Source organism: Arachis ipaensis, chromosome B10 (assembly GCF_000816755.2).
Source record: "Arachis ipaensis cultivar K30076 chromosome B10, Araip1.1, whole genome shotgun sequence".
NCBI classification, from domain to species: domain Eukaryota; kingdom Viridiplantae; phylum Streptophyta; class Magnoliopsida; order Fabales; family Fabaceae; genus Arachis; species Arachis ipaensis.
In genome coordinates this window covers 38,872,096-38,882,616 of record NC_029794.2, presented here as the reverse complement: position 1 = coordinate 38,882,616, position 10,521 = coordinate 38,872,096, and positions in this window count along the sequence as shown.

Genomic DNA, 10,521 nt, shown 5'->3' with positions numbered 1-10,521 from the left:
TTTTGATGACCTTTTCTCGCATTTAAACTATGAATTAGCATGGTTTTGTTATCTCTCCCGTATTTGTGCTTAAGTGTAAAAACATGCTTTTTAGGCCTTATTTTGATAAATTTTGATTTCTCCTTGATTCCATAAGATGCCTTGATGTGTTTGCTAGTAATTCCAGGATTGAAATAGGCCAAGCATGGATCAAAGGAAGCAAGGAAGGAAGCATGCAAGTGGAGAGAAGCACAAAAAGCCAAAGAATTGATCACGGCCAAGCACGCGCACGCGCACAAGGCGCTCGCGCGCACATTGCAGAATCAGCCAGGAACGCGCACGCGTCGATGTCTGCACATGACTTCATTAAGGCAACACATGCCTGGCGATTTTGAGGGGTTTCTGAACCCATTTTTTGGCGCCAATTGCTGATAGAAAGGAATAAAAGGATCAAGGATTAAAAGGGGGGTACAATTAGATTAGAAGTGAGTCATAGCTTTAGTTTAGAGTAGTTTTAGAGAGAGAAGCTCTCACTTCTCTCTAGGATTAGGATTAGGTTAGGGTTAATCTCTCTTCTTAGATATAGGTTTAATTCATGCCTTAATTCAATTCTCCTTTGCCAATTCTTAATCTTCTCCTCTTCCTCTCTCTAGTTATGTACTTTAATTCTTGTAATTCTTCACTTTGTTTTGGATAGATTGTTGTTTCTTTAATTCCCTTTCAATAATGCAATTTGAGGTAATTCATGATAATTGTGATTTCCTTGATTGTTGTTGTTAATTCTTTGTATTCAATTGTAGTTAGAATTCATTCTTGTTGTGATTTGCTATACTTTTCTTTTGTGTCTTCCGAGTGTTTGATGAAATGCTTGGTTGGATTTTTGTATAGATTTTGTTCCTCTTGGCCTAGGTAGAGTGATTAGTGACTCTTGAGTTATCTAATTCCTTTGTTGATTGATAATTAGAGATTGCTAATTGATTTGAATGCCTCTAAAGCTAGTCTTTCCTTTAGGAGTTGATTAGGTCTTGAGGAATCAAATTGATTCATCCACTTGACTTTCCTTCATGGTTAGAGGTTAACTAAGTGGGAGTAATGAACAATTCTCATCACAATTGAGGAGGATAACTAGGATAGGATTTCTAGTTCTCATATCTTGCCAAGAGCTTTGTTAGTTGTTAGTTTATTTTCTTTGCCATTTATATTTCTTGTACAAAATCTTAAAACCCCAAAATAACTCACAACCAATAACAAACCACTTCATTACAATTCCTAGGGAGAACGACTCGAGGTTCGAATACTTCGGTTTATAAATTTAGGGGTTTGTTTTAGTGACAAACAACTTTTTGTATGAAAGGATCATTGCTTGGTTTAGAAACTATACTTCGACGAGATTTTATTTGAGAAATTCTAAACCGTCAAGAATCCAATCATCAAAAATGGCGCCGTTGCCGGGGATCTGCAATGGTGTTGTGTTATTGGTTATTGTACATATGTGAATATTGTGAATAGGTTTATCTTTTGTTTGTTTCTTAATTTTTGTTAGTTTTATTTTGTTCTCTCATTATGAATTCTCACTTTGGCTTTGAGTTTGGTTCTAAGTGTGTTGTAGGAAATGTGGACTTTAATGGCAACATGTACCATGGATGGAACCAACAAAGATGGGAAGAGCCTCAAGGAATTGATCACTCCTATTGGCAACAACCTCCGGATACTTATAGGTATAATTTCCATCCTAATGCATACCAATTTAACGGCTATGATGATTCTTTTTGTGACACTCAACAACCACCATCATATGCCTATGAATCTCATCCTCAACATGAAACTCAACCATTCTCACAAGCCTTTCATCACCAAACACCACCCTATGATCCATATCCATCATATAAAAAATGATGAACCTTCCTACTCACCCCAAGCCCCAATAGACGATCCTCTCACTTTGTTACTTCAAGGACAAGAAGCTATGAAGCAGGATACACTTGAGTTTGTGACCAATTTGACCAAGGTGGTGCACACTTTAGCCCACCAATGTTTGAATACTCGAGGTGCTTCCGTAGCCACATGTGGAACCGCGAAAGAAGAGCAAAGCATGAAGGAGAGATTGGAAACTCCGGTGGGGATGAGAAATGCCATTTTGTATTGGAGCAACTAGAGGAAGCTATAATCATTGAAGAAAAAGGAAGAAGTGGTTGAAGATTTAGGAGATGTTAAAAGTCCAAGGGAATGTAACACCATGGAGCACTCTTCCAAGGAGCTTGATATTGATGTTGAAGAGGGTGCGCAACCTCTAAGGCATACCGTCGTTGGAGACTTGAAAGAGGTTTATCAAGAGATGGATTCAATCATGAATGAATTTCTTTCTACAATGGAATCCTCTCCCAGTGGACATGGAGTTGAAATTATAGAAGAGTGTGCACAACCTCCCATACCCTTGATGAGCAATGAGAAAGAGAGCTACCAAGAGGAAAACGTTGGCACGATGTATACTGAGATTGAAGACTATGAAGAGGTTGATCAAGAGATGGATTTAGTCATCAATGAATTTCTATCCAAAATTGAATCACCTCCCATTGGGCAAGAAACCGAGGTTCTTAAAGACAACACCAAGCCAAGTAAAAGGGAAATGGTTGAAATTAAAGAAATTTGTCAAGAGGTGGAAATACACAAAGAAGAGTACAAGGAAGTAGACCTTGCATTGTCTAAGTGTGGGGAGGCCTCCCTTCCCAACTTACCATCCAATACAATATTTAAGTGGGTAAAATCTCTATCTCTAAGCTTTAATTTCTCACTTGAATATGGTTTGATTGAAAATAATGGACAACTTAGAGCTCTTTGTGGACTTAAAGGAAAAAGAGAATTGTGTAGTGGTTGCAAGTTAGGAATTAGGTTCATTAAGGTCAAGGTTTCAAGGCATAGGAACGATGATTGGAAGAATACCACATTGCATGGGTCTCAACGGAAGGCTTGGTACGTTAAAGAGAATTCTATATGTCTACCACCCGGAAGGAAAAAGTATGAAGATAAAATTGAAGACGGGTGCGAAGATAAGATATGGGACCCCGGCTCGCTAGGTGAAGACCAACTATGGGGACTCATATCTTGGGTAGAACTTTGCCCAAGCTTGACGAAAATGGTTGGAAATTCTGTCAACCAATTGAGAAGCAAGGATCCTTGGAGATTCAAGGATGAGTACAAACATAAGCCACCAAGACAATAAGCTCCTCAAAATGTCCAACTTAAGGACTTAAACTAAAAGTGCTAGGTGGGAGACACCCCACCATGGTAAACTCTTTCCATTCTCTTTTAAATTTGCTTAATAAATGATTTGAGTTGCCATTGTAGGTAGATGTTTCACATAATTTGTCTGTACAACTTAATTGTTAGCTTAGTCACGTGTATGTTGTGTTTAGTAGTAGATGAATAATATCGAATTGCATTTTTGTGAATTGTATGATGGTTGATTGAATAAAGAGTTGTGAGCAGTATAGGGAGCATACTTTTTCTGCTTGATAAAAAAAAAAGAAAAGAGAAGAAGGGTGGGGAGGACGCGCGCGCACACCGTACGCGCACGCGTCCCTGAGCGGATGCATCATCACCCATATTCCAGAGAGTTGGGCCTCTCTTAGGCCAGCGTTGTGCCTCAAGCCCAATTCATTCCACGCTGACGCGCACTACGTGCGTGCGCGTCCATACAGCTATAGGGAAACGCACGTGTACGCGCACCTGCCGCGTACGCGTCGATCCGCTGCTACAACTTCTGGGCCAATATCCAGAGAGTTTCGCTGGATCTGGGCCAACTTTAAGCCCCCAGCTCAACTCAACTCACGCGGACGCGCACTCGCCGCGTGCGCGCCAGTATGTCAAAAGGAGGAACAGATTACCAACGTACGCGGACGCGCGCTTGCCGCGCGCGCGTCCCTTATATGATGCTGCCACTCTAGGCCTTTGTCCAGAGAGTTGGGCGTGCGTCAAGCCCACTCTAAGCCTCCAGCCCAACTCAATGTGCGCGTGCGCGCACTGAACGCGCATGCGCCCTTGTATAGTTTGCCCATCCACGCTTGAGCGTGCTGTACGCTCACGCGTGGGCCCCTAGTTTCATCAATGTACGCGGACGCGCGAGGTGCGCGCTCGCGTCGATTCAAAAAATAGGATAACCCTCACTCGCGAAGGGCACTGCGCAGTCGCGCACTCTCTCTTCTCCCTCATCATCTTCCTCTTCTTCTCACTCACCACCATCGTCACCACCGGCGACTGCGCCGCCGTCGCCACACACCCCCTCTGTCTTACCCTCTCGTCCCTCTTCTTCTCCCTGTCACCATCCTCTACCTCTCTTCCCTTTCTCTTTTCGGACGAACCACAGGCCGCCGTCGACCACCCTCCGACCGCCGCCGATCTCACTCGACCTCACTCCCTCGATTCACACACCCACTCACACACCCCCTCTGCCTTTCCCTCTCGTCCCCCTCACTTCCTGTCACCCCTTCCACCGTACCCGCCACCCTCTGCGGCGGCAATCTGCTCTGCCTCGCCGTTGCTCAGTCACGTCCCTGCCCCTTACTCCTCTGCCTTACTTCCATTTCCGCTCTGCTCCAGGTTCCTGCCTAACCCTGCTCTCTGTTAATTTCTCATTTCTGTTAGTATGCTGTTAATTAGTTAAAGACTGAATTTGTGTATGTTAGGATAGATAGAAATAATTGCGGTTAGGTAGCTAGGACTGGATAGAGGATTCTAGGCCTGATAAGTGCTTCGTTTGTGCATAATCTGCTATTTGTTCCTTGGGTGCTGTATGTTTGATTTTGGGCGGCTCTTTTCTGCTCTTTTTCTGTAATTTGTGTTGCTAAATGCTATCTCATTGCCGTTGTGCTTAACTGATGTTGTGATCATGCTATTTGTGCTATGTTGCCATCCGGGAACGTCCAATTTTAAGCCGGAATGCTGCCCAATTTTCAAGGAACCATTTTCCCTTCTAATTTCTATTGACAAATTGAACTTGGCATATACGTTTTCTAAACCCTTGCTTACTGTGCACCAAGTTCATATTGGGCTAATTTCCATTTCTATTTGACTCCTGGGTTCGGCATTGGCCTAATGGAATCAAGAATTGCCCAACACTCCGTATACCCTCATGATTGTGAACATGATTCGTATGCTTGATAGGTTCATCTTTCATCATACTACTAATTTCTAACTCCACTTTTCTAACTCACTGACTTCTTTACTTACCAACTTCACTTTCACTTGCATTTTAACTTTTAGCCATTCTTTTGAGTCATGATGATGAACATGCCTATTCCTTAAGAATTGTGCACATTGTTTGAAACATTGAATTCTTGGTTTACGGCTATGTTTTCTGCTCTTACTTGCTATCCATGTTTTAAGTTCAATTCACATCATGTTTGCTTGCCATCTATTTTACATCCTGAACATGCTTTGCTTGCTTCGTGCTAAGTGCTTAATTGCCTATATTCTATTCTCTTTTTCAGGATATCGGATAAAGGAAAAGCTATTGCCACCTCCTCCAAGAAAAGAAAACGTTCTATTCCCTCTATTCCCTCCACCTACAAGAATCTTGCTAAGAATCCTTTGAATGAAGAAGAAAAGGAAAATCAGTTGCTACCCTCTACCAACCCAACCAAGTTTTCCAATCTCTACTATGAGCTTCGCCTTTCTAAGTACCGGACGACGAAACTGAATACGGAGAAGAAGCTTGTCCTTCTCAATGATGTACGACGCTCCATTACTAGTCGGATCCTAGAGTTGGGTATGGATTTTGTTGACAGAGATTTGGGGGATATCAACATCTCTTGGGTGAAGGAATTTTATTGCAACTTCTTCCGTCCCACTTTGGATTCAGTTCAGTTGAGGGGTAAAGAGGTTATGATTACTGAGACTGCTATAGAGGAGGCATTGCAGTGCCGACATCTTTCTGATGGCACCTGCGCTCATCAGCAGGCTGAGTTAGCCATTCATAGCATGACCTTTGACTATGAGGCGCTTAGGCACGTGATCGGTCTACCAGATGCTACTTGGGTCATGGATGCAAACAACACTAAGCCTAAAGGGATGCCTTTTGCTCAGCTGACTAGAGAGGCCAAGACTTGGCAGATGATATTTGCCCATTATGTCTTACCCACCACCCACTTCTCTGAGATCCCTATGGAGATGCTCCTTCTGATTGGGTGCGTTATGGAGGGGAAGGACGTTTATTTTCCTCGATTGATCCGGCAGAGTATGTGGCGAGCACATATTCGTGGCCTGCTTCCGTTCCCCACTTTGGTTACCAGCATGGCCGCCCTCGCTGAGGTCCCTTGGTTGGATGATGATGTGATACCACCACCCCCAGATGACGTTGACAAGGAGGTTACTATTCCTTGGGGTGGTTGGGTGCACGAGAAACCCCCACCTAGACGTCGTTCTAGGGCCAGAGCAGTAGTAGGGACGGCTGGACCATCTTCTTCGACAGCCCCTCCTTCAGCACCTGAGCCCACTTACCTACTGGTCCAGTGTCTGTTTCGATTTTTGGAGCGCGAGAGGCTCCATGTCAGACGCCGACTGGATCGGATGGATCAGGCACTCATCTCCCTTGGCGCTGAGTTGCCTCCGCTTCCAGACTCTCCGGCCTCCGATGAGCAGGATCATCAGGAGGAGGATGCAGATGAGCCGATTCAGTAGGATGCACCTCCAGCTGCTCCTGACACTACAGAGACTCCACAGACCCATGAGGAGCCGGCTCCACAGCCTCAGACAGATTCAGCAACTACCGTTGTACCTTCCACTGAGCCTCCGGTTTAGCATCGAGGACGATGCTTGGTCTTAAGTGTGGGGAGGTCACCGGTAGCATCATTAGAGGATCGGTGAACATTTTGGCCACTTTCTTAGTTACCTTACTTTGCATATCTCTTGTATATATTTGATGCACCTTGAGTTCATTTTGGATACTCTTGCTATTTTGGCTCGTTTTGGGATACCTTTACTGCTTATTTTGGATTTTAGATATTTTGATGCTTTTGGATATCTTTAGATGTTTTAGATGAGATTTTCCAAGAATGCTTAGTCAAATATTGAGATTTTCCAAGAATTTTAATTATAGGACATAGGGCACCAACCCAATTGATTGAAGGAAACTTTTGGTGCAACTTGCTTGAACTTCATACTTTGTGAAGCATGTATTGAGCTTAGAACACAAGCCTATGAGACTTGAGTCTATTGATGTGGTTACATTTTATAACCACTTATTTTCCATTCTTGTGTGCAATTGTTCTCTTTCTATGATTGTGATCCTTGATTTGCTTGATTCTATATGTCCATTTATTTCTTGTATTCATGCATTTGTATGATTGAGGCCATTATTTTATTAGCCCACTTACCCAATTAGCCTACCTTTTACTCTCCATTGTTAGCCAATTTTGAGCCTATGCTTAACCAACTTATTCTCATTTTAGCACATTACAAGCCCAAGGCGGAAAACCAATGAAAAGTCCTTGTTTGGATCTTTGATTAGCCTAGGCTAGTGAGAGTGTTTATTACTCAAAGTTGGTGAGGCTTGGGAACATTGGATGGGATAAAAAGGGGTAGTACACTTCCATATTTAGGAATTGGGAACATACTCATGTATTGATCGAATGTATAAGACCTTATGCAATTGATGTCCTTGTACAAAGTATATAAAAAAAAAGGGGAATATAAAAAAAAGAGAAGAAAAAATAATAAAAGGGGACAAAATACCCCAAGGTGAAGTTCAACAAAAGGGAATCAATGCATAAGTGTTATGAATCAAGAAATAAGATGCATGAATATGTAAGAAAAAGTGAAGAATGGGTAGTTAGAGTAGTTTAAATTTGTATAGGTTATTATATAGTTAGGTGGGAAAGTCTATACTAATCAAAGATCTAAACTCTAGTCCACTTAACCATAAATGATCCTACCTTGACTCTAACCCCATTACAACCTAAATGAAAGACCTCATGATGAAGTTATGCATACATTGAATAAGTGTTGATTGTTAGAAGAAAATCAAATTTTGGAAAGCTTGATTAGAAGAGAATTGAGTGAATTAACCCTTAAACACTTGAGTGAATAGAGCGGATACACATCCGGTGAGGGTTCAAAAGTTCAAGTACATGTGTTCACCCATATTATTTATAATCTTGCAAGCTTGAATACAATTGTGGTTTGGGCTTAATTCCTATTGCCTAGCTATTGTGCTTATACATGTCTCTTGGGAATTGATTTGTTTGAACTAAGCATTTCCATTTGCTTTAGGTATTTGCATATAGATAGGACTCATATAGTTTAGTTGCATTTAATAAATATCATACCCCTTAGTTCCTTCTTATTTTAGCATGAGGACATGCTAAGGCTTAAGTGTGGGGAGGTTGACAAACCCCAATTTGACGGTTTGTTTTGCATTGAATTTAGAGTATTTTGATAATCTTTTGTCACATTTAGCCTAAGAATTAGCATGGTTTTGTTATCTCTCCCGTATTTGTGCTTAAGTGTAAAAACATACTTTTTAGGCTTTATTTTGATGAATTTTGATTTCTCCTTGATTCCATAAGAGGCCTTGATGTGTTTGCTAGTAATTCCAGGATTGAAATAGGCCAAGCATGGATCAAAGGAAGCAAGGAAGGAAGCATGGACAATTAGATTAGAAGTTAGTCATAGCTTTAGTTTAGAGTAGTTTTAGAGAGAGAAGCTCTCACTTCTCTCTAGGATTAGGATTAGGTTAGGGTTAATCTCTCTTCTTAGATCTAGGTTTAATTCATGCCTTAACTCAATTCTCCTTTGCCAATTCTTAATCTTCTCCTCTTCCTCTCTCTAGTTATGTACTTTAATTCTTGTAATTCTTCACTTTGTTTTAGATAGATTGTTGTTTCTTTAATTCCCTTTCAATAATGCAATTTGAGGTAATTCATGATAATTGTGATTTCCTTGATTGTTGTTGTTAATTCTTTGTATTCAATTGTAGTTAGAATTCATTCTTGTTGTGATTTGCTATACTTTTCTTTTGTGCCTTCCGAGTGTTTGATGAAATGCTTGGTTGGATTTTTGTATAGATTTTGTTCCTCTTGGCCTAGGTAGAGTGATTAGTGACTCTTGAGTTATCTAATTCCTTTGTTGATTGATAATTAGAGATTGCTAATTGATTTGAATGCCTCTAAAGCTAGTCTTTCCTTTAGGAGTTGATTAGGTCTTGAGGAATCAAATTGATTCATCCACTTGACTTTCCTCCATGGTTAGAGGTTAACTAAGTGGGAGCAATGAACAATTCTCATCACAATTGAGGAGGATAACTAGGATAGGATTTCTAGTTCTCATATCTTGCCAAGAGCTTTGTTAGTTGTTAGTTTATTTTCTTTGCCATTTATATTTCTTGTACAAAATCTTAAAACCCCAAAATAACTCACAACCAATAACAAACCACTTCATTACAATTCCTAGGGAGAACGACCCGAGGTTCGAATACTTTGGTTTATAAATTTAGGGGTTTGTTTTAGTGACAAACAACTTTTTGTATGAAAGGATCATTGCTTGGTTTAGAAACTATACTTCGACGAGATTTTATTTGAGAAATTCTAAACCGTCAAAAATCCAATCATCACCTTCCTCTCTGTCGTCGTCACCAGCAGCGTACGGAGCTCGTCGTAGTTCGAAGGCATTGTCGTTGCCATTTCAAAACTCTCTTAGCACAGAAATATGAAACTTGTGTTAATTAGCTAGTGTGTGGGTAAGAAAATGAGAGGAAGAGAGATTAGAGAGTGATTAGGTTATTTATTGTTTCAGAGGGCGCCATTTAAAAGAAGTCTCTAAATGCCTTTGGCGGAAGTGCTTCACGTGGCAGGTTTTTCATTGTAAAACTAAAAAGTGTTAGTTTGGTTTATTTTTTAATTTGGTTTAGTTTTATTTTAATTGTATTTTATGTATTGAATTGGATAACAAACTTTAAGGTTCTATGGTCCAAATTATTTAAAAAGCTCATCTAAGAGGTCGCGGGTTCGAGTTTTCCTATCTTTGGTAAAAAAAAATTTAAAAAGTGAATGAGCTATGGTTCAAATGGCATAATCTTTTCATACTCATTTAGAGATTGTGGGTTTGAGTCTCTCTATCTCTGCTTTTTCTTTTAAATTATTTATAATTTAAAATTTAAAAAATATAATTAATTAAATTTTGGTATTTGTTATTGTTAATTTGTCAAAACTAGTTTTAGGAAAACACTATAAGTTTATACTTTTTAATTTTAAAATTAGACTACCAATAATATTTTTTAACGAAAGTAATTAAATAAAACTCTATGATACTTTGAATTTAAAAATAATTTGGAGTTTTATGTAATTTTTTTATAATAATTAGAGTTTAAATTAATTAAAATTTTTATATAATTTTTATTATAATGAGATATTTTGAGAAAAAGAAAAAATTTATTATTATTAGTATTATCATTGTTATTATTATTAGTAATTAACTAACCATACATCCGACAAAGAATAAGGACTGGACGAGTCCAACTTTAAATTTTTCACCACAAATAAGTTTTCACTT